Below are 25,861 nucleotides of genomic sequence, written 5' to 3'. Positions count from 1 at the left end.
TCTATTCCTACATTTGAAGTGTTTTATGAAGAAAGGATGCTGGATTTTGTCAAATACCTTTTCTGATTCAACTGAGATGATCATGTGGTTCTCCCTTTCAATTAATTAATGTGTTATATTACATTAATTGACTTTCTTGTGTTGAACCACCATTGCATATCTGGAAAAAAACCCACTTGGTCATAGTGTATAATTCTTTTACTGTGCAGTTGGATTCAATTTGCAAGTATTTTATTTAGAATTTTTGCATCTATATTCATTAGGGAGATTGGTTTGTAATTTTTCTTTCTTGCAGTATCTTTATCAGGTCTTGGTATTAGGGTGATGTTGGCCTCATAGAATGAGTTAGGTAGTGTTCCTTCATATTCAATTTTTTCAAAGTGTTTGGGTAGGATTGGTATTAATTCTTCTTTGAATGATTAGTAGAATTCCCCTGTGAAGCCATCTGGTTCTGGGCTTTACTTTGTAGGGAGGTTTCTGATGCCTGATTTAATTTCTTTATTTGTGATTGATTTGTTGAGGTCTTCTGTTTCTTCTCGAGTCAGTGTAGGTTGTTGGTGTGTTCCTAAGAAATTGTCCATTTCATCTAAATTGTCTAGATTGTTGGCATACATTTGTTCATAGTATCCTCTTAGGATCTTTTTTTATTTCTTCGGGGTCTGTGGTAATGACCCCCACTCTCATTTCTGATTTTATTTATTTGCATCTTCTCTCTTTTTGACTTTGTCAGTCTAGCTACAAGCCTTGGGAGTGGGAGATGGGCCCCCTGCACGAAGTGAGGCCTCCACTTAGAGATATCAAGGAGCTGGTAGTTCCTAGACTCCTGCCTGTAAAGACTCCAGGGTGTGGGACTGAGAGGGTCAACTTCAATGGACAGTAGCCAGCCCAGGAGTGCACAGCATTTTGCTAGCTGGCAAGACTCAGGCCAGTGCACAGAAGCAGCCTCACAGGCGGGGAAAGGGTGCCTGGCATCACAATGGAGTTCTCTCCTTTGCCCAGCCTCTCTGCTCATATAGGAAGCCAAGCCGTGTGCACCCTGGTCCCTGCAGAAAGAATCAAGGCTGCAGGACCCACAGGGTCTCTCTTGCTGGCCAACCATTAGAACAACACTGCTTTGCATCCCCCTTCCTCCCAAGCAGGGGGCCGCCACATTTCCCCCATATCTGGGTGCCCACTGCAACTGGCCTCAGTGGTGAGGGGTGGGCACTGGGCACCACAGCAGAGTCTTTGTATGAGAATATAATGGATCTGCTGGCTCCCGGGCTCCCACATGGAAAGACTCTAGGATACAGGACTGAGAGGGTTAACTTCACCAGCTGGCAGCACAAGTAGGAATGTGCTACTTTTTGGAGGCCTCCTCCAGCTGGTACACAGCCCTCGACCTCAGAGGTAATCATGATTGAGTTCCTCACCGCTATTCCTCAGTCGTAGTTTCTCCAGCTTTTCATCCAGCTCTTCTATATATGTTGCAGTGGTTCCTTCTCTGGTCACCTAAGCCCCAGAACTGCTGCTTTGGACAGTTTCTGCCTGTTCTCTAGTTGTTTTAAGGTGACAGAATGAGTTCTGCCTGTCCTATTCCGCCATCTTCCTGGAAGTCCCCAAACTTTTTATACATTTTGAATATTGAACCAAGTGAATGTTTTACTTAATCAAAATAGAAATATAATTTTAAAATAAATAAACAAAAAGAAATATTTGCTGTTTAAAAAGACCTCTATTCTGGCCAGCCTAGATTCAAAAGTAACGGGTGGTATCACATCTATGCATCTGCTTCCCACCTGCTCAGCCCTGTTCCCCCAAACATTGCTTGATACATATGTTATGGCTAATTTTTTCAAATATAAAAATACAGAAATTCAATAAATGCAACTATCAGCAAATCCCTTGGGAGTTTTTATGAATATGTATGTTATACCTATAAAGCCTATACAATTTTTATTTTGGTTTCACAGTAGCTTTTAAGAGATATTTTAATATACTGTCTTCCCAAAATGCCCTAAATGTTTGCAAAAAGCATAAACTTTTAAAGGAATATGTGCTCTTCTGCCAGGAATAGAACACTGTCTAGCTTAAGAGGCAAACCAATTTTAATTCAGAAAGCAGCTTTTAATTTATCTGAAATTCAAATTGTTTTGGAAATAGGGAAATAATTTGCAAAGCCTGCAGAGACTTTGAATTTGAGTGTTTGAATACATGTAATAGAAGGACTCAACTTCGGTGAAAGATAAGGGCAGAATCTTCTCCTCAGCTCTGAACTCTCACTGCACGTGGGAGGCAGCTGCCTGCAGAACAGACACATCAGACTACTTAACTTCTTCCTGTATGTGCAAAAGACCAGGTAGAAGTTAGGTGAGTGAGGAATTTTTTGTACTTCCTCTCAGATATAGGCACATGCTCCTAAACAGCTGAATTACAGCCTAGGAGTAGCAGACACACAATAGTGCCAGTGAGCAACTCCTGAATGTCCAGCACCATTCTGCCATGCAAATGCCAAGGGCATGCCAACAAGAGAAAGCTTACACTGTGACCCTGTTTCTGAGTGACATCTGAGAGACAGGACCTGAGATTCTCTGCAGGAAAAAAAACATTTCCCTAACTCAAAGCACACAGCCCTAAAAAAATAGATCATCACAGATAGCCCTACATTACCCACTTAATAATAATAATAGTAAGACTATTATAATTATCTTTGCTGTCATTATTCTCTACCATGTATTGTGCAGCTCTGTGTGCCATCCACAAAAGTTGACATTTTACATACATTTTCTGTAACCATCATGACTCTAGGAGTCAAATGAGGAAATTGAGGCTTAGAAAGATTAAGTGACCCATCCAAGAAAACATGAACCTACAGAACTTGGGCCAATCTGACATGTTGTACTATAGGACCTCCTCATAAGTGTTCAGAATGTAGTTATTTACTGAAAGATCAACAAGCCGACAAGTAGCAAACCATATCTGATGTCAATAAATGGTGCCCATGAGTTCCCCAACCTCTCAGCTTCCCACAGTGAACATCATCCCTGCTTATTCAGAGTCACTTGACACACAGCAAGGGGTCCTCTGTGTCTCATCTGTCACCCTCTCCCTTCACCACTCACCACTCACCACTCTCCAGCCTCAGCATGAAGAGCTGTCTTCTTACCAGTAGCCTTTCTGTGTGATCCACACCCTCTCTGCTCCTATGAAGCCCCTCCTTGGAAGATGGTTTGCTTCCAGAGCATGGAATCTTCTTTGAGAATCACTATTTTGAAGAAGCAGGAGAGGGAAAGAGTCTACTACCCAGAACATTTCTTTTCCCCAGATGCATCCTCGGTCTTAGTCATAAGGCCATCTCAAGTAAAACTGCTCTGTACAACATTTCAACTTTGCACACCTCAGGTATCTGCCTTCTTTTCCTGTCACAGTGTACTTTCCTAACTTAGACACTCTCTAAGAAAGAAGGTACATTTTTCACATTTCTCTCACAATCCTTTAGAAATTCCCCTCTAGTCACCATTATGGGTTATAATGATTTTATAAGAACTGATAGAAAGAACTAAGATACTGTCAACAAATGACCTGGTATCAGTCTTATTCAGACATGATCAGCAAATAAAACAGCCACCATGACTGACATGGGCAGTTCCCCGCTTCAGGGTCCAGAACAACAGATCACTCCTGCTCTCCTATGTCTAAAAGGAAGACCAACACCTACACACGAGCACATACACCACATCAAATCTTACCCACTCACTAGGCTGAGGAGTCAAATTGTATCTTTCTTTTCGAAGAACCTTTCCATGATTTATCTAGCACCAACTCAGCATTCAATTCTCTGAACAAATACAGCATTTATTATCTATGCCTATTGGCACTTAACATACACCATAATATTTTCCTTTTTAACAATTATTAACTTTTGAAATCATATTATAATGTCCTTGGGAATAGGAAATACATTTTCTCCCATGACACCTACAGCAGTGCTTTTGCCACAACAGACATTCAGGAAACACAAGTTTAAACAAAAAAACCACTTCTTTTTATAAACTATTTTAAAGTTTAAACATAAAATTTTTAACTAGCATTTTAAAATGTAAATATCCTCATGATTGTAACCTTGAATGCCATACACTTATTCAAAATATTTCCATTACTTGGTGCATGCTTAACATCTCTTCTTGTTTCATCAACCTCATACTAATTCATCTAGATTTGCTCAAAAATAATTGTCATAAATTACCTTGGATCTGGAATTCTGATAGACACTGACGATTCAAAAGTTGAACGAAGTACCAAAACATCAAGAACCCTCAAACCACATGAAGAATAAAGACATGCATCAACATGTACTATGAAGAGATGTGTGCTGTAATTAAGGTGTGAACCAATTGCTGTAGCAGCACAGAATGCACAATCAGTTTTCACCAGGAAGTTCTAGGCCTTAAAGGATGAGTAAGAATTTCACAGAAAAGAGGAGGGCCATTTCAGAGAAGGGAACAGCCCAGCCACCATATGCACAAACCTTGAAAGCACATGATTCCACATGGCATACTTGAGGAGAAGCAAGAAAGCAGGGGACTAATCTTTATTCTTTGAGGATAAATGTGATTTTTTTTTTTTTAGAACTTGTCAAAAATCTTTCAAAGCCCAGTCTGCAAAGTAAATTAGGAGACAAAATCTTGGTAAACATTTGAGGTCAAGTATGGGTCATAAACTGGCTCTCAGGGAGCATCTAAGATATAATTTACATATTTGAACTATGGTAATACAAATAATTACATAGAGATGAAAGCTCACTTTGATGCATAAATTCCGGAAGCTATGCTTTAAAATTAGTCTAACTTCTTTAAATCCAAATCTCATAATTATTGTTCATCCAAACAATTGGGGATTTATAAGAAGTAAAAGTTAATAAAACCCTGACTTCCCTGTGAGACATGCAACGAGGAGAATGGAACCTGTAGGCAGTATTTTGAATGAACTATGCCAGAAACAAAAGCAAACGCTATAATGCCTCACCAATACAGACTAACTACAATGTGTAAACTCAGAATTGAACCTTGGAGCATAGCTTATCAGGGGAACGCTTACCGTAATGGTCCCAGGATTGTAAGCTCTTACAGCAGTCACATCTATTCCTGAATTGTAATGGCTATCTCCAGCTTCCAAGATGCTGCTCCCTTTGTGTATAACCTGATCAATCCCTGGAACTTTGAGTATCTGTGTGACACCTGAAACTCAGAGCTACAACTCGGCAGATATGAATGTCAGTATTAGCACATAGACCAACTGTTAAAAAACCTGAAAAAGGATACAGACTTCAACTAGAGATATGAATGAAGCAGATGTGGTTAGAACTAGGGCAAATCAGGCCAAAGGGTAAAGGACAAAACTGACTGCGTTTTAAAATTTCAAATTCCATGTGAGACCAAGGGAAGAGAGGTTTAGTTGGTGCAAGATCTGTATTTCCTAAACAATTTAACTCGCACAGTTCGTTCAAATACCATAATTACATGGAACTTTTAATAGGAAGTGAGACCTGGTAGGTTTGCATGGGTTAGTGTGAAATAGCAACACATCCCAAAGTAATTTGGACAGAGAATAAAAATATATATGCAGGGTCCCCTTGAGGAGCTGGGGGAAAATGCAGAGGTGCTGGGCTTCCTCATTTGGATTGTTGATGTTCTCACAAACATTGAGGACTGACAGTTTGATGTGCCAAGCCCTCTACGATGGGACTTGCCCTAATGAAGCTTCTTACTGCAAAGGAGAGGCTAAACCTGCTTATAACTGTTCCTAAGAGTCTCCTCCTGAGGACCTTTTTGTTGATCAGATGTGGCCCTCTCTCTCTAGCTAAGCCAACTCGGCAGGTGAAGTCACAGCCCTCCCCACTACATGAGATCTGACTCCCAGGAGTGTAAATCTCCCTGGCAATGTGGGATATGACTCCCAGGGATGAATTTAGACCCAGCATCATGGGATTGAGAACATCTTCTTGACCAAAAGGGGGATGTGAAATGAAAACAAAATAAAGTTGCAGTGGCTCAGAGATTCCAAATGGAGTCAAGAGGTCACTCTGGTGGGCATTCTTATGCACTATATAGATAACCCTTTTTAGTTTTTAATGCATTAGAATAGCTAGACTTAAGTACCTGAAACTATCAAACTGCAACCCAATAGCCTTGACTCTTGAAGATGACTGTATAGCGATGTAGCTTACAAGAGGTGACAGTGTGATTGTGAAAGCCTTGTGGATCACACTTCCTTTATCCAGTGTGTAGATGGAGAGTAGAAAAATGGGGACAAAAAACTAAATGAAAAATTGGGTGGGGGGGGGTGTTTTGGGTGTTCTTCTTTCCTTTATTTTTCATTCTTATTTTCACTTTTTCTGGCACAAGGAAAATGTTCAAAAACTAGATTGGGGTGATGAATGCACAACTATATGATGGTACGGTGAACAATTGATTGTACACTTTGGATGACCGTAAGGTATGTGAATATATCTCAATAAAATTGAATTAAAAAAAAAAAAACCTGACTTCAAATTATGTTTGACATTATTGGCCCAATTATTATTGAAGAGATAAATCTGAGGTATAAGGCCAGATCATCCAATATTATTAGAAATAAGAGCACATCTTTTTCTTAGTCTCAAGCTATATGTTGCTCACAGCTTACAATGAAGAAATAGTATGTTTATTATTTCTTCTAAGATCATATGTAAAGTTTTATCTCATGCTAAATCTTTAGTGATTTCATTAGATTTTGTCAAAAGAATATAAAGCAAATTACATTTATTAATGAATACAGTTAGAATGTTAGACTCTTTACATATGTATAATGTTATACATTTTTGAAGGATTGTAAAAATGGTTTTAAATTTTATATTGCCTACTTTTGCAAAAATATTCTCATAAATAATAATTCTTAAGATTTGAAAAGATCATTATTAAAGAATCTTAATCAGAAGTTTCATTAGCCATTTCAAACATTAAACAACATAAAATGGTACTGTTCATAGCAGCAAGTTCAAATTTATCATTAAAATTTTTGAGTGGAAATTATTTGGAAATTTTATACAAATTCAATAATTATCTTTGTTTCTGTTTTTGGTTCCATAACTATATAATATGAAAGAAATATAATAAACTGTTTTAGCCAAACTCTATCAAGCATCAAATCCCTTCCAGTTTACCTCAGTGTACAGTGCTAATAATTTATATTACATACATATGTGCTATTATGTAAAACATTTCTATAAAACGGTGTCCCCTAATAAAAGAATAATTAGAACAAATCACTGCTGCCCAGCCTTTGCTGTTCTTTCTCTAGTGTCGAAGACATACTGGTTGATTTGAACAAGGCTCAATTTTGTACCACCAATACATGCATAGGTATTGCACGGGAAAGAGAAAAAATTAAAAGAGGCTAGTCTTTCATGAAGAACTGCAAGTAAGTGTTGTCACCAACCTTCAAACACAGTGGAATAATTTTTTTTTTCAGCATAATCAGGAATTACTTTTTAGGACAGTATTCTGTAGATGTATCTCACCTGGCTGACCCATTAGGGGTCCAGACCTTGACCACAATAGTCAGGTAGGGTTGCCTTTAATCTAAGTACCCACAATATCTGAACAGATCCTTCACTAGAGACTTCACAAATAAAAGAGCGTTCATTGAGAAAAACAGAATCAATTATGTTCATAACACTACAGAAATACCTTAAGCAGAGGTATAAACCACAGTCTGTGAATACTCCTTATGTTGAATTTGGTAAAAATCCCTAACCCATTTAGCTGAAGGAAAGGCCTCTGTCTTGATTCATTTTTCATTTCCCTTCATCCAGGACCTTCTCTCCTCCTCTGTGTGCTACATCACTCTTATCACTAGATTTGGGCCCTCCTCATTTAGGGATGACTTGTCCATTATTAATATAGTAGCTTAAAGCTCACTTTTGGAAAAGCAGAGATTGACCACGGACTCAGAATTTTAAAATAAGGTTTATCCATCTATGAGAACTGCATTGAAGGTAAGGAGTAGAGGGTTTAGCAGACAGAGACTGGGACCCTGCATCCCTTAACATATCAAAATAGCAGGTTTTCTTTCATTCATAAGTATTACCCAAGCCCCATCTAAGAACTGCTTTGTGGTCAGCCTGAGAGAGGAGACTGTGTATTCCTAAGTGAGCAAATTCTAAAAAGGCTATTTGAAAGGGCCACTGATAACATACATTTGAAAAAGCCCACAATATGTAGCCAATAAATAATTCCGATCTATAAAAGTGCAGCAGTGATTTCTAGAGGAGTAAAATATCGTTGATATATAATGAAACCACAGTGTTTATTGTCCACAGGAGTAAAACATTGAGGTTCTCTTTCTTGGCTGATTTCTTGGTTGAGATTTTAACTTTTATAATGTGTGACACGAATTTCTGTTGAGGCTGCTTTTCTCTTCGGTTCCAAGACTGTATTCCTTCCCATATTCCCTGCAAAGCAGGCTGCCTTCCTGTTTTACTTATCAACTAGGAGGGGTTTCCCTCTAATTTTGCATCCTTGTTTTCTGGCATCAATCATGTTCTGCATATTCAGTTCAAAACAACCCAGCAGCTGGTAGGTACACAAGTAAACATTTATGAATAAAAAAATTAAGGGGAAGGTATATTTCAACCACTTTAGTAAAAAGAGCAACTCCATAACTGGGATCCAAGCTGGAAATTAAATCTCCCCCATCTCCAGTTTGGTAGAAACATCAACATTTTGATAATTCCTGTGTAACAACAAGAAACATCAATCTGCCACAGTTTTAAAGGGGTTTTCTGATTAACCCATTCACACTTATTATTTTGTAGGTACTGCAACAATAAGCACTATTGTCATAGAATCAACCAAAATCCATGGTACCAGATAACACAGAGGGGGCAACAGATTCTGTCCTTTACCTCTGACTGACAACTCTGGATCCCACTCTGCCTTCTCTTTCCGACTGGCTCTATTTCTGAGCAAACAACGATACATCAGATCAGAAAAAAATTCCAGTATAATTTGGAAACATTATACTGTTACATTAGCCTCAGGGTTTCTTAACTAAGAGAAATGAACCACAAACTTCCTGAGGACAGCAACCGTGGCTTTTTGCTTTTAAATTTCTCCCCCTACCCTACTGGCATCTAATACAATACTGATGCAATATTGAAAGGACACTCAAGAATATGTTGATGGATTTCAACTATAGGTTAAAAAAGGAGGCACGACAACCAAACTTCAGTTCAATCACAAGTGAATTCCATGGAAATAGAAAATAAAGAAGGCTGTCCTTGTGGTTATGATGAGAAAGGAAAGGCCGCTCATGTCCTCCCAGAAGATCTACAGATCAGAGATTCTCCAAAGCAGAACCTTGAAACTATTACACAGCAATACCTTTTAAAGGAGATAAAAGGATATAAAAGCTGTCCCTCTCTTCCTGCTCTTTATACCTTTTTACAGCATTTTGGAAACAGCACAGGAAGTGACTTGCAGCTGAAAAGTGATTTATAGGATCAATGAGCCACAAATGGCAGCTCACTCCCAGCAGGCTTATTTGTTAAAATATGGCTGAAAGTTTAACCTAGCAAGCTGCATGCTTCTAATAATATCGGCAGTCCATAGCTGATTTTGAATATACCCCAGGTTCCGAGTAGATCATGGAACTAAATCATCTCTTCCTCCAGCCTACTCATTTTGAACCAACTCATTTTACAGTGTGGTTTGCATAGCCTCTTCTGTTAAGGATGATTGCTCAAAGCACTTAGGGCAATGTTGTCTTAGCACAGCATTTAGAGTGAGGCAGTTGACACAAATTGCATTGTATGCTGCTTGAGATTTAATGTTGTTACTGCCAGGAGAATATTTTTCCAAAGGTTACTGATGTATAACAAAATAAACCATGTACCAAATCAAACCCTCAATCAACTTTCCTTTTTTAGTTCAAGATTCTGTTTATAGCACTTTTCTTAAATGAAGCCTATTTAACCAAGAAGACAATAAACAAAAATGGCATTTCTTAATTAATATCAAAAGCCTTTGGTATAATAAGAATATGAAAAAATGTTCTCCACTGTACAAATCCTTTGGTTCCAAAATAAATACAAATGACATTTATAAGAGTCCATGAAAAAAATGCTATTCATTCATTTTATAGTTCTTACTATACTATATCTAACTAATTGGAATATTAGAAGCATATTGGAAGCACTGTAGTTATTTTAGGATATTTGTTTTTCTTATCCCTTTGTTTTGTTTTATTTGAAATGTTTCAAAAAAATTTTTGATAAAGTTTTTAACAAAAAAATAAAAATAAAAATATATCTAACAAATTGTTAAGCTCAAAACACAATTGCAGTGACTCATTTTTCTCTATATATTTCATATTGAAGGAAAAGAAGGATAACATAGAGAACAAAGCCACTAAGTATACGGAGAATATACTGGGTATATTACAAAAAGATCTCTGAGTAACAGAGCACTCCACTTTCATTTCCTAGAAGGGTATTATGCTGGAGGCCATAAATTTTAAACTGCCCAATTAGATTTTGTTCCAAGCAATACAATTTAGCCTTCTGTGGATCTATGAACTCTTCGGCTCACCATGAATTGAATGGTCCTGCAAATCATTATATACATGATAACTTGCACAATGTGCATATTCCCCTATTAATTACTTCTCCAACAATAATGTAATTAACTGGCCCTAATATGTTAGCTCCTTATTTTATTTACAGTTCTACATCTGGCAATAATGTCAAAGAGAATCCTTTTGCACTCACCTGCCTCATGTTCAGAATTTTCCATTCCATTTTTATGATTTCCATTTTAATTGGCCTGCTTTTCACAGGTCTAATTTTAGATTTAGCTGTGGTTCAATGTAGCTCTGGTTAGTGAGCCTTTACTCTCGCCTTATCACACCCATTCGCTGCTTGTCCCAGCAGTCACTAGGAAGGACAAAAAGAAAAACAGATGCAAATAAGAACAAAAAGATTGCATTTGGTTTCATTAAATATTAACTTTAGTGTGCTGGTCATTTGTCATCTATAATCATATAATTGGACTATTGAATATGACATAACAGTCTTCCAAAATTGGGAAGTGTACCAGGAACCCAATACACTTAAGCAGCTCTAGTCTTTCTGCTTGATCTACAAGCATCAAGATTGTTGTGTCCTCCATGCAGCAATGGCCATCATCCAGTTAGGGTGAGAATCAAAAAACACACAAAAAGAAAAATCTTCCAATAGAAAAGGAAATGATTCTCATATCCAAACCAGGATTTTGATATATTTCTTTTTCTTTATTTTCTTTGAAAAGAAAGCCTCCCAAAACTTTCATATCAATAAGCTTTAAACAGTTTAGGGACTCTCTTCTGTTGAGATAACCTCTCCAAATTTGGAAAACTATTACATTTTATCCAGACCTTGGAAGCTTCTGCAATAGCCAAAGCATGAAAGTACTCCTCTGGGAAATTAAGTGCTCCTACTTCAAATTTCAACCATAAAAAGAATATAGAAGGGATATTCCCCAGGGGCAGTGTGGTGGAGTCACTCAGCCCTACCTTATAATTCCCTTCATTTCCTCAAGTCTCTATTTCTTATTGAAACTCTATGTTGAATGACTGAGTGAGGATCCAACCCATAGGGCAGGCCCCTAATAAACTGTGATGCTGAAAGGCAAAACAATGTCTGGCAATATGAAGACAGCTGCAAATTTTACAGGAGTAACTGGAGGATGTCATTAACACGCAACACAAGACATCTCCCAGAAAAGTCTTTCTTCAAAATCAACTAATAAAAAGATAAATCCCACTTGCTTAGAACTCTAGAGAATGATAGAAATTGGAGAAGGACTCCAGAAATGCTGAATCAAAGAAAAAGAGGACTAATCTCCAAGAGCCCCCAGGGGTAAAAAGAGAGGGGTGGGGGAAAGAGACCACAGCAGAACTGTCGGCAAGAGATGCGCTCAATAAGTCTTATTCACTGGACCACCAAAATGCAAAATGGACTTTTTGGATTGATCCACCTTTCTTGATTGACACCACCTGAGTCCTCAGGGTGGGACATCCTAAAGGGGAAGAAAGTGGAGGCAGAAAAGCCTCACAGAATAAAAGGGGGGGGTGGTGGGGGACTGTGCCGGTTTGTATACATTATGTCGCCCAGAAAAGCCATTTTCTCTGATGCAGTCTTGTGGGGGCAAATGTATTTAGTGTTGATTAGGTTGGAACCTATTGGTTCAGTGTTTCCATGGAGATGTGACTCAATCACCTGTAGGCAAGATATTTCATTGGATTATTGCCATGGAGGTGTTGCCCCAGCCATTCAGGGTGGGCCTTTATTGGGTCACTGGAGTACTTTAAAAAGAGCCACACAGGTCCAGACACAGAGCACCTGTGAGTGACATTTTGGAGAGCAACTGAGAGTGACATTTTGGAGAAGAGCTGCAACTGAGAGACACATTTTGAAGATGGCCATTGGAAGCTGACACTGACATTTTGGAGAAAGCCATTTTGAAATGCTACCTGGGAGCAAGCAGATGGCAGCCACGTGCCCTCCCAGCTAACAGAGGTTTTCCGGATGCCACTGGCCATCCTTCAGTGAAGGTACCCGATTGTTGATGCCTTACCTCAGACACTTTATGGTCCTAAGACTGTAACTTTGTAACCAAATAAACCCCATTTTATAAAAGCCAATCCATTTCTGGTGTTTTGCATAATGGCAGCATTAGCAAACTGGAACAGGGACTGAGCTGCTGTTAAGTAAGGATGGATCCCAGAATGGAAAAGTATAAGGAAAAGGGGACACTGTGTGAGGGAGAGAATTTAAACAAATCATAGGAGCTGGGGAGAAAATTCTGCACAAAAACAAACAGAATAGATAAAAGATTTATGGAAAAGAAATGAGAAAATGAAGATTTCTCCTGAAAGTAAAAAAAAAAAATTGCACAAAAATACAATCTCAAAAATTCTACTAAATATTCACAGCAAAATAGATGAAGAAGAGCTGAGAAAATGTGAACAGGTAAATCTGGGCTATGTAAAGGTGTAGAATAAGTTGCACCAGCATCAAAGCATCCAAGAAGAGCCTTAACAAAAGCCAATTAACAATAAAACCCTAGACATGAAGGAGAAATTGGCCAAGACAGTTAACACATCAAAATAACCAGATGCCCAGACATCGGTAAAAATTGCAACCATACTAAGAAACAGGAAGATATGGCTCAGTCAAAGGAACAAATTAAAACTTCAATGGAGACACAGAATTTGGAACAACTAATCAAAGAAGTCCAAACAAATCTCCAAAATCAATTCAAGGAGATGATGGAAAATATGGATACAGATCTAAAAGATTAAGAAGACAATATTTGGGCACAAAGAAGAATTTTAAAGTTTACAAGGAACATAACAGCAATAATGGGTATGAAAAACACAGTAATGGAGATAAAAAAATACACTAGCAGCACACAACAGCAGATTTGAACAGGAAGAAGAAAGAGCCAGTGACCTAGAATATGAGGCAATTGAAATCATACATTCAGAAGAGCAGATAGAGAAAAGAATAGAAAAAATTGAGCAGGGTCTCCAGGATTTGTGTAACAGCATGAAGCATACAAAGGCACGTGTCATGTGTGTCCCAGAAGGAGGAGAGAAGAGAAAAGGGGCAGAAAGAATATTTGAGGAAATAACAGCTAAAAATCTAGACAGGGGATCAGTAAGGAAAAAGAGAACTTGAATAACATGATAACTGATCTAGATCTAACAGACTACAGAATATTGCACCCCAATACAGCAGGATATACATTCTGCTCAAGTGCACATGGATCATTCCTCAGGATAGAACACATTGTAGATCACAAAACAAGTCTCAATAAATTTAAAAAGATTGAAATTAAGCAAAGCTTCTTATCTGCCCATAATGGAATGAAGCTGGAAATCAATAACAGGCAGAGAACCGGAAAATCCACCAAAGATATGGAAGTTAAATAACATATACTGATACAATCAGTGGTTCAAAGGATGAAACAACTAAGAGTGGTTCAACACAAGAAAATCAATTAATGTAACATTAACAAAACAAAGGGAAAAAACACATGATCATCTCAATTGACACAGAAGAAGCATTTGAGAAAATCCAGCATCATTTCTTGGTAAAAACACTTAGAAAAATAAGAATAGAGGGAAACTTCCTCAACAAGATAAAGGGCATATATGAAAAATTCATGGCTAACATAATACTCACTGGTGAAAGACTGAAAGCTTTCCTTCTATGATCCAAAACAAGACTGTTATCACTGTTATTCAACATCATGCTGGAAGTTTTAGCCAGGGCAGTGAGGGAAAAAGAAAAATAAAGGAAAGGAGAGAGGGAGGGAGGGAGATAAAGGCATTCAATTGTAATAGAAGGAGTAAAAGTTTCACTATTTGCAGATGACATGATCCTATATGTAGAAAGTCTGAAAAATCTTCAACAGAGCTACTAGAGCTAATGAATGAATTCAGCAAATTGACAGGGTACAAGATCATCACACAAAATCAATAGTGTTTCTATACACTAGTAATGAACAACCTGAGGAGGAAATCAAGAAAAAAATCAATTTACAATATCAAATAAATAAAATATCTAGGAATAAATTTAACCAAGGGTATAAAGGACTTATACAGGGAAAACTACAAAACCGTTCTAAGAAGATTCAAATAAGACCTAAATAATGGAACAATATTCCCTGCTCATGAATTGGAAGACTAAATATTGTTAAGATGTCAATTCTATCCAAAACGATTTAAGATCCAATGCAATCCCAATCAACATTCCAAAAGTCTACTTTGCAGAAGTGCAAAAGCCCATAACCACATTTTTATTTGGAAAGGTAAGGGGTCGCCAATAGCCATAAACATCTTGAGAAAGATGAACCAAATTGGATTAGTCACACTTTCTCACTTTCAAGCTTATTACAAAGCTACTGTGGTCTAAACAGCATGGTACAGGCACAAGGGCAGACATACAGACCAATGGAATCAAACTGAGAGTTCAAAAACAGACCTTCACATCTATGGCCACTTGCTTTTTGACAGGGCTGCTGTGCTGGTTGGGATGTATTATGTCCCCCAAATTGCCATGTTCTTTGATGAAATCTTGTGGGGGCAGATGTGTTGGTGCTGATTAAGTTGAAATCCTTTGAGTGTTTCCATGGAGATGTGACTCAATCAACTGTGGGTGAGACCTTTGATTGGATAATTTCCATGGAGATGTTATCCCACCCATTTAGGGTGGGTCTTAATTCAATCACTGGAGTCCTATAAAAAAAAGCTGGCAAACAAAAGGAACTCAGTGATGCTGCAGCCAAGAGAGACACTTTGAAGAATGTACAGGAGCTGAGAGTGGAGCTTGAACACAACCTGGGATCAGCACATGCCAGCCACATGCCTTCCCAGCTAACAGAGGTTTTCTGGATGCCATTGGCCATCCTCCAGTGAAGGTATACTGGTGTTGATGCCTTCATTTGGATATTTTCATGGCCTTCAGACTGTAACTTTATAACCAAATAAACTCCCTTTATAAAATCCAATCCATTTCTGGTATTTGCATAATGGCAGCATTAGCAAACTGGAACAGCTGCCAAGTCCACTCAATTGGAAAAGAACACTCTCTTTAACAAATTGTGCTGTGAGAACAGGATATCCATATGCAAAAGAATGTAGGAGGATGCCTATCTCACACTATATACAAAAATTAATTAAATATGGATCAAGGATCTAAACATAAGAACCAAGAGTGTAAAGCTCCTAGAAGAAAATACAAGAAATCATCTTTAGTATCTTATATTAGGCAATGGTTTCTTAGACCTTACTCCCAAAACACAAGCAAAGAAAGAAAAAAGAGATAAACAGGACCTCAGCGGTGGGGGAGAACTTTTGTTCATCAAAGGTTTTTATTGCAAAAGTGAAAAGACATCCTACTCAAAGGGAGAAAATATTTGGAAACCACATATCAGATAAGGGCTTACCATCCAGAATACATAAAGAAATCCTACAAATCAACAACAAAAAGACAAACAACCCAGTTAAAAAATGGGCAAAGGACTTGAATAGATATTTCTCCAAAGAGTATATACAAATGGCTAAAAAGCACATGAGACAGTGTTCAACATCATTAGCTATTAGAGAAATGCAAAGCAAAATCACAATGAGCCACTAGAATGGCTGCTATCAAAAAAAACAAAAAAAAAAAAAAAAAAAAAAAACAGAAGACTACAAGCATTAGAGAGGATGTGGAGAATTAGGAACACTCATTCCTTGCTAGTGGGAATGTAAAATGGTGCAGCTTCTGTTGAAGACAGTTTGGCCATTCCTCAGAAAGCTAAGTATAGAATTACCACATAACCTGGCAATCCCACTACTCCATATATACCCAAAAGAATTAAAAGCATGGACTCAGATATTTGTACACCAATGTTCTTAGTGGCTGTCCCGGTTTGCTAATGCTGCTGTTATGCAAAAAAACAGAAATGGATTGGCTTTTATAAAAGGGGTTTATTTGGTTACAAAGTTACTGTCTTAAGGCCATAAAAGTATCCACGCTATGGCATCAACAAGTATACCTTCACTGAAGGAAGGCCAATGGTGTCCAGAAAACCTCTGTTAACTAGGAAGGCATGTAGCTGGCATCTGCTGATCCCAAGTTGTGTTCCAGCTTCTCTCTCAGCTCCTGTGCATTCTTCAAAGTGTCCTTCTTGGTTGCAGCTCTTCCAACATATCACTCTCAGTTGTTCTCTGTGTTCCTTCTGTTTGTCAGCTGGTTTATATGGCTCCAGTGATTTAATTCAGACCCACCCTAAATGGGTGGGGTAACACCTCCATTGAAATTATCCAGTCAAAGTTCTCACCCACAGTTGATTGAGTCACATCTCCATGGAAACCCTCAATCAATAGGTTCCAACGTAATCAACACAAGATTCCATCAAAGAACATCGCATTTTGGGGGACATAATACATCCAAACCAGTACAGTGGCATTATTCACAATTGCCAAAACATGAAAATAATCCAAGTGTCCATCAAATGATGAATGGATAAACAAAATGTGGTATTACACACAATGGAATACTATTCAGCATTAAAAAAATGATGTGATTCATATGACAACATGGATGTACCTTGAAGTCATCAGGTTGAGAGAAATGAGGACAAATATTGTATGATCTCACTGACACGAAACAATTAGAATAAACAAACTCAAACAGTTAGAATCTAGAATATAGGATAACAGGGCCTGGGTTGGGGGTAGGGAACAAGGAGTTAATGCTTAATTTGCACAGAAATTCTATTTCGATTGATTATGAAGTTTTAGCAATGGATAGTGGTGATGGTAGCACGACTTTGTGAATTAAATTAACAGCATTGAATTATAAATGTGAATGTAGTTAAAAGGGGACATTTTAGGTTGCATATATGTTACTAGAATAAAAATTAAAAGGCAAAACATAGGCCTGTACAACACAGTGAATCCTATTGTAAATGATGGACTATAGTTAATAGTACAAGTATAAAAATGTTCTTTCATAAATTATAACAAATTACCACACTGATGCAAGATGTTAATAATAGGGTGGTATATTGGAAAAATTACACCTTAAGGTAAACTATGGACTATAATGCTACATTTATAATATTCCTTCATCAACTGTAACAAAGGCACCATCCTAATGCAAAGCGTTAATAAATGGGGGGTATGTGGGAAAAGCTGTATTTCTTACATGATTTTCTGTAAACCTACAATCTAAATACAAAAATGTTTAACAAGAGAATATATTGGAATGTAAAAAAATAACAATGGGGGAATAAATCCACAGTTTAAAAAATTACTATTTTTGTATTAAATGAATATTTAATCATAATTCTGGGATCATTCCAATATTTTTAAAATCTTTCGTTCAAATCTCCTAAGATGAATAATGCTTAAAAAAGGAAACTTAGAAAAAGATATCGACAAGATTATTTCTATGAGATTATATGCAAATAAAAATGATGTGAATATTCAAAATGATCCAGTGAAGATTGAATCAAAGGTATAAATACATGCTACAACATGGATAAACCTTGAAAACATAAGCTACGTGAAGGAAATCAGCCATATAAGACTGTACGTTGGATGATTCCACTTATATGAAATGTCCAGGATAGGCAAATCCATAGAGACAGAAAGTAGTTGCCAGGGACTGGGGTGGTTTGTAAAATGGGAAGAATGGCGAATAATTAATAGCTCATGGGTACAGGATTTCTTTTTATGGCAATGAAAATGTTCTAAATCCAAAGAATTGTAAACTTTTATTGCATATTTTAAATGAGTGAATTGTGTGGTATGGGAATTCTATGTCAATAAAGCTATTATATGTTACAAAAACACAAACTTCAGAATGCTCATCTCTCCTATAAATAGGATAAAGGTTGTCTTGTAACAGAAGCCTTAACAGTAATGGTCAATGGATTTTCTTTTTGATAATTCCTAGACTGATCACACAAATCAGGATTACTAACACTTAGAATTTATTTTTTAAACAGAGGTGAACATTTATGCACTGTACCAGGAAAGCTGAAGTTGAATAGCGGAAGCAATTAACTAAATAATCAGGCCAAATACCTTCCTATACCATATTGAGAAAAGGTATGGATCTGCTGCCACAAAGGCAGAAGAGCTACTCAGCATCCATATTAAACAGATTATCCACTTGATCAAATTGTCCATTTTGGATTGATTAAAACCAATAGGGAGTGCTCACCTACCTGGCTAGTTCTATATGCTCCTAAATATCAATCTGTTTCTAGGTCCTTTGACACTTGGCAATATATTAACAACACATTCTGGTTTCTGTTGAGTAGACACTTCCCCTGCCCACTTCATTCTATTTATAAAAACAGAGATTTAATATTAACAAACTACTGAAATAAGCCTAAAGAACCTAAAGAGACTGATCTTTCACTTGGAGCAGAGAATATAAGTCTAGAAAACACAATACAAAATTAACAAAACACTCTTAGGCTTTTTTAACCCACCCAAGGATCCCCTGACTCCAATGCAACCTAATCCACAGGTGACATGGAACAACCCACAGAAGACAGTTTCATTTCTCTTTACAAATTCTGTAGGCATTATCTGTTTCATTTACGCATTATCGGAGCCAGGTCACAGAGAGCCTGAGTGGTGAATTTACAGTTCTATGAAACTAGAAATTAAAGCTACTGTCTCAGCTTCATTTAATAAGAACACAAATTTTTAAAGCACTCAGAACCTACCTAGTTGCTTACCATGCTTCAATTCTTTGAGTGAGTTTATATAAAGTCAATAGATTTAAAATTAGATAGTGAGGGAGGAAAATTAAAAAGAAAAAAGGTTTGAAGAAAGCATATTAAGGGTTAAACACAAGATCAGCTGAAAGTCAACCATCCAAAGCTCAGGCTGCTAATGTCACCGACTTTTGGGGAGAGGAGATGTGTGTCAAAGACAGTGCATGTCAAATATACTGGGACCCATCAATCCTTTCTTAGCAATAGGGGAATATTCACCATTGGCCTAGACTAAGTCTGATGATCCTGGCAGCAAATGTCAGAAAATTTTGCCCTTCACTTTATCTGTTGCTGACACTTGACCACGGTGTTTTTCTTTCTTCACCAGAGAAAAGAGAAAGTCAACTTAGTGGTGAAGGTGGGGCTGTCATGGGAAAGATACACATTTTGAAAATGATGGATTGCCCCCACTGAGTCTCTACACTCCCTATTCAGAACACTCGGGACAGGCTATTATTATCCTAGCAAGATTCAGAGAGGGCTCATTCTTCTGCTACCAGGGAAACAAGTTGAAAGCCTATGACATCCCATTGGGGAGGAGTGGGGGGGGTGGAGACATATATGGCTTCACCCATTCAGGGATCTCACTGTTGTCTGCATGAGCAACCCTGATTTCTGTGGCCTAACAACACACCCAGAGAGCTATTTGTAGAAGAAAGAAAATTAGAGATTTGATTGCCATTAAGCTGTGTTAAATTTTGTAGACTTCCCCATCTTCCTGAGTGGGTAGAGAGTAAAGTAGAGATTCCTCTCCACTGCAATGCAGTTTTGAGGAATTACCATTGGGAAAATATGCAGAGGGTCTACAATTTTTCCATGGAGGGAAAGCAGTTATGTATTGGGGGAATTTATCTCCCCAATACAATTCAGGGACAAACAGTCGGAAAGATAATTGCCCATGGAGCTCAGAGAGAGTGCCCCCTGTGGGCTACAGTGAGCAGGAACTGTCTCCCATGGTCCTGAAGGGTGCGAATTATTTCATTAAATAAATAAGAACACCCAAGTTTGAGAGAACAAGTTGAGCAAAAGGGTCAATTGAAAAAGGGTGAGTAGATCATTCTGGTTCCACCAGACAGACCGTGTTCTCAGACTGCACCTTGTCCCCTTTGTTGGAAGGAAGAGAGACAGGCAGAGAGGGAAAATGAAGGAGCACCCAAGCCAATGAACAATAAAGTCTGCTCACTCACAGACAGGTAACAGTCATGGGCCAGGGTCCATGCGGTGCACTCAAGCAATTAGCATCATTTCTATAAAAGATCCTCTCAAGTTACTTATCACCGAGAGTCACACCTATGACCAGACTCTGCCATCTGCTCATTTGCTCACCACACAAATAGAGGAGACACTGTTTGCCACATCTCTATGCATTCTGACAAGCACAAAAAAAGACCTAGCTGAAAGAGGCTACAATTATTCTTGACATTTTAAACTTTAACTCTGCTGTGCTCAGAATGTTCCATCATAGGCTTTTAAATGTGAACTAGTATAGGAGAAAGTCTGGGATGAAGTCCTTTTTTTAAATTGGACTCACATGTATCCCCAGCTTTGCCTTACACTGAAACAGATTTTAGCAACTGATTGAAAGACCTTCTTCTTGGCCAAGTGAAAAAACAGCAGTAACTCCTCTTAGCTTTATATTGGTTAATTTATGATTAAGAAGTGAAATGGGGAAATATGGATTTTCTAAGAGGCTGGAAAGAAATGTTCCACTCAGGCTAGCTCTAGGTATAAGCTTATCATGATATATTTTCTTCTTTATATTTGTGTGCATTTTCCAATTTTTCTTCAACAGGCATATATTACTTTTACAGTCAGAAAAAGAAGTTGTCAAAAAAGGAATAAAGAGAAAGAAAACTTCCACCATTAGTTTTTAACCTGGAAAAAGAATGGGAATTAAACAGAAAGGCAATATGCTGAAGTTCTAACAGTGATTGGCTTTGACAGGCATGTTGAGAGATGCCTTTTTGTTTTTTCTTTCTACTTTTCTGTATTTTTCAAAATTTCTACAAAGAACAAGTATTTTTAAGTAATAAATACTTTGAGGAACAAAGGAAATTTGGAAAGATGTTGCCTTATTCAATTTTAATGACCTGGAAATTAAATCAAAAGCTTGTAATTGTCTAATTGGAAGGAAACGAAGAGGAAGTTCCCGCAGAGTTTCTTGCAGATGAATACCAAGGACTGGGAAGTATCCTATCTGTGACCAGCCCTGCGGTTAGGCAGATCTCTAGTCACCACTGTGGAATTGAAGGCCCCAAAAGACCAGTTCTCCAAAATAGCTTTCCCATTCCTAAAATAGCACCTGTCTTAAGAGTCTTAAGGTTGCTGTAACAAATTACCACAAACTGCGTGACTTAAAACAACAGGAATTTATTTTCTCACAGTTTGGTAAGCCTGAAGTTCAAAATCAAGGTGTAAGCAGGGCTGGTTCCTTCCGGAGACTCTGAGGGAGAATCCGTTTCATGTCCTTCTTCTAGCTTCTGGTGGTGGCCAACAATCCTCAGTGTCCCTTGGCTTGTAGACACATCACTCCAATCTCTGCCTGCCTTGAACACGGCCTTCTTCCCTGTGCATATGTCTGTGTGCTCTCTCTTCTTATAAAAACACCAGCCATTGGATTTAGCACCACCTTAATCTGATGTGACCTCTCCACAACCTAAAAAATTACATCTGTAAAGACCCTACTTCCAAATAAGTTCACATTCTGAGGTCCCAAGAGGACATGAATTTGGGGGGACACCATTCAACCTACATACATCACCCTACCAGCCTGCTACTGTCTCTAATGTTCTTGCCATTAGAGTCATTTCATCAGCTTTCTAGGAAGGTGTCCTCTGGAATCCTCCCTTTTAAAATACAAACATCATTGGGAAGGAGACTAGCAGCCACAGGCTAGTTAGCAAGGTAGAATAGAACAGAACATGGACCTGGACTCAGGCTCCAGTCCCAGGGTTATCTCTAAGTAGTAGCGGGATCCTGTGCACAGTCTTTTAACTCTTTTGTTGTTGCTAAATCAATGTCCTCTTCTGTAAAACGGACAGGCAGACATAGAATTCTTTATGAGCTTTCCTAGATGTAAATACTCTAAGCATAATTTCTCAGTTTAGATGGTGGCCACCTTGAAAAACAAAGATCAGTGCTAAGGGAATGGACAAAAGAATGGATAAATGTTCAGGGGGCGGGGAGGAGGCATCAAGGAGAAAGGAAAACTGCAGGCACATGGGATACTTCTAAGGAGGCTGGTAAATCAAGAGAAGAGGGCACCACCACATGCTCCAAAGGAGATAATCTTCCCCAACAACAAAAACAAAAACAAAAAATCTATTCATTTTATAGTTATTTCTGAATCAATCTTTAATTTCTAGAGCAAAAGCCTGTTTCATATCTAATCTCAAGACACCATAATATTGTGTGAGAATTTTTAAATGGCTTTTTTTTCCCAGAGAAACTACTGAGAGTGATAATTCTATCAATATTGTTTTCAAATGGAGTCATTAAAAAAATATGTGACCATCCTCCCACACGTTTACTTGAGTGTGCTCACAGCTCCCTTTCAGCTGATTGAGAGAACAGGGCAAGGTGGGGTTATTTCTAATCACAAATTCATCACAAATGAGTGAGTAGAAAACATATACATAAATAGTAGGTTTTTCTGTGAGGAGAAGCAAAGGCTTGATTTTTTTCTCCTCCAAAGGAAACAAAGAGATTAATTAATGAGGAAGGAGAAAGGCAGAACCAGTTTAAAGAAGAATGACTCAAGGACAGGAGAAAGAAACCAGGTGTTTCCCTACTAAGTGACCCTACTATTTTAGGAGAAAAATATGCTCTGCATATTTTTAAATGCATTTTATGCTGCTACATAATTACCTTTCTAGGGAACAAATCTTGATAGCATTATTTATTAACAACATAAAATAAATCCTGCTTTTGACTCTGGACCACTCTTTGTTGGACTTGTGTCCAGCCTCTTACTGCTTTAATGGTAACAAGTTTAGCCCAACAATGAAGCTGACCTTGTTCCTAAAATAAAAGCCCACTTTTATCAATTCTTCCTTTTATTATCATGTTTCCTACCCTGATTCATCACAGCTCCACTGGCTAGACTTTTCCTAAGTTAGATGAACTGAATTGTAAAAATTACCCAGTGGCAACTAAAAGACTAAAATAAATTGAGTGATTCATTCTGGAGTAGCGTGCTATTTTAGGACTTTTGGACAGGATTGCTGGCATTCAGAAGTAATAAATGAGCTGGACTTGACACCTTGATTTGTTAACTTAGAGAGATACACAGGCAGTCCACACTGGATTCCTGCGGAGCTCAATGATAAAAAGGAAATTAATGGTGGGAAAGTTGCCACATCACTTTTAAAGTTTGGAAGCCAATTCATCATCTGTTTTGACATACTTAACCTCACAATATTCTTAAAAGATTCCCAAAGCAGATTAATAACAATAATAGTATTAGTGACTCATGGGACGAGAAATAAAAACCATAATCAAAGAAGCCACCCACTCTTCTGCAAGTCAAATCTGAATTTGTCCTAACAGATCCTAACAGATGACTGAGCTATAAGGTCAAAGTCATAGTCAAACTTTAAAGGGTAAGCAACTGATCAACTACCTACGGAGGTACCTTCTGAGTAGTTTTTCCAGCAACACTGATAGATTTTAGATTGTGTTGTCCACACTTTGTCATAAGTTTCTTTGCCTGGCCAAAGCTAAATATTTGTAAATAAAGCAAGGCCTAGTGTAAAGTATTGGCCATCAACTGAAAGGTGTGAACTGACTAACATAAGTGCTGCTCCAGACACATGGGCCTTGCCCATATCTTGTGGGAACACACGTCTGACAGACAAAGGTGTGACAGTAAGCCCTCTATAAAGTTCCATCAGTATGCTACCAAACCTATAAGCCCAAACCTCAAAGGTCACAGCACCATTAAAATGCTATATCATGGCAAAGGAGCAAATACCATGGCAAAAGTAGAGGATAAGAATGAATAGGTGGGGGATAAGATGAATTTGTTTCTTACTCCTATAGACCAACTTCTCCCAAGATTCTCCTCCAAGATCAGACAGACCTCAAGGGAAAACAGTATGGCTCTGTGAACAGCTCTCTACAGTTATACGTAACTCACATGTTTATTACAGAAGAGGACTGGTGTTACAGTTTGCTAATGTTGCCATTACGCAAAATATGAGAAATTGATTTGCTTTTATAAAGGAAGTTTATTAGGTTACAAATTTACAGTCTAAAGGCCAGGAAATGTCCAAACTAAGGCATGAACAAGAGGATACCTTCCCTGAAGAACTGCTGATGGTGTCTGGAACACCTCTGTCAGCTAGGAAGGCACATGGCTGGCATCTGCTGTTCCTTTGCTCCCAGGTTGCATCTCAAAATGGCTTTCTCCAAAACATCTCTGGGTTTCTCTTAGTTTAGCATCTCCAAATGTCCTTCTGTCTGCATCTTCAAGCGTCTCCAAGCATTAGCAAGCATCAGCAAGCATCTGGGTCTCTCCAAAAGTCTCTCTTATAGGACTCCAGTGATTTAATTAAGACAACCCTGAATGGGTGAGGTCCATATCTCCATGGAGATAATTTAATCAAAGGTCTAGTCCACAGCTGATTGAGTCACATCTCCATGGAAACAATCAAAAGATTAATGTGTGCCCTCACAAGATTGCATTAAAGAATATGGCTTTTGAGGGGACATAATATATCCAGACTGGCATAACCGGCCCTGAAAAAAGTTATTCCACAGTACATCTCAAGAGATTTCACGGATCTGATCATTATTAATGAAGATCATAAAACAACAAATGGACTTATTTTGAGTCACCTGCCACATGGTCCAACTGCTCATTTAAAAATCAGTAGTGTTCGTCTGCAAAATTAAGAGAAGAAGAAATTAAGAGAAGAGGCAAGAACCCTACAGAGCACATACATGGAATAATTCTGAATAATTTTTCAAAGTGGCTGGATCATTCTGTTGGATGTATGTGTGCATTTCTATTTCCCCATAATCCTTAATTTACAGGGAGGCAGTTTCCATAATCAGTGGGATTGTATCTCATTCAGATTTCATAAATATATATACAAGAGTGAAAAGAAAGTAGGAACTCAGGAGCTTGAACCACATTTTACCTTAAAATTAAGAACTCTTAAGAAAAGAACCTTTTATTCTAAATATGGAGAATACGAATGGGTCCAAAAGCCCTGGGAAATGAATACAAGTAGAAGAAAATTCCATTTGTAAAGTACTGAGGAAACAGTATTGGATTTTACTGAAAGGAATATCTTCAACTTGGTAAATTATTTGTGACAGAAATAATGCCATTATTTCACAGTGGCATTTAATGATTTCATAAACCTTCTTCCCTGTTCAGGCAAATTATAAAGTGTCATAAATTGCCACTGTTTATCACAGCAAATATGAATAAAAATCATTTTGGTTAAAAGAAAATGCTATATCATGACATTGGAACAACCACCGAAGATAACAGTACTGGGAATTTA

The 25,861-nt window shown here is 37.9% G+C and overlaps 1 pseudogene; it reads left to right on the top strand.

The window, feature by feature from the left end:
* The first annotated feature begins 1,334 nt into the window (after positions 1-1,334).
* Positions 1,335-25,601, top strand: LOC119540816 (annotated as a pseudogene).
* The last annotated feature ends 260 nt before the right edge of the window (positions 25,602-25,861 follow it).

The sequence above is a fragment of the Choloepus didactylus genome, chromosome 7, assembly GCF_015220235.1.
Source record: "Choloepus didactylus isolate mChoDid1 chromosome 7, mChoDid1.pri, whole genome shotgun sequence".
Taxonomy (NCBI): domain Eukaryota; kingdom Metazoa; phylum Chordata; class Mammalia; order Pilosa; family Megalonychidae; genus Choloepus; species Choloepus didactylus.
Note: the sequence above shows the minus strand (reverse complement) of the source record. Positions and strands in the feature narration are given on the sequence as shown.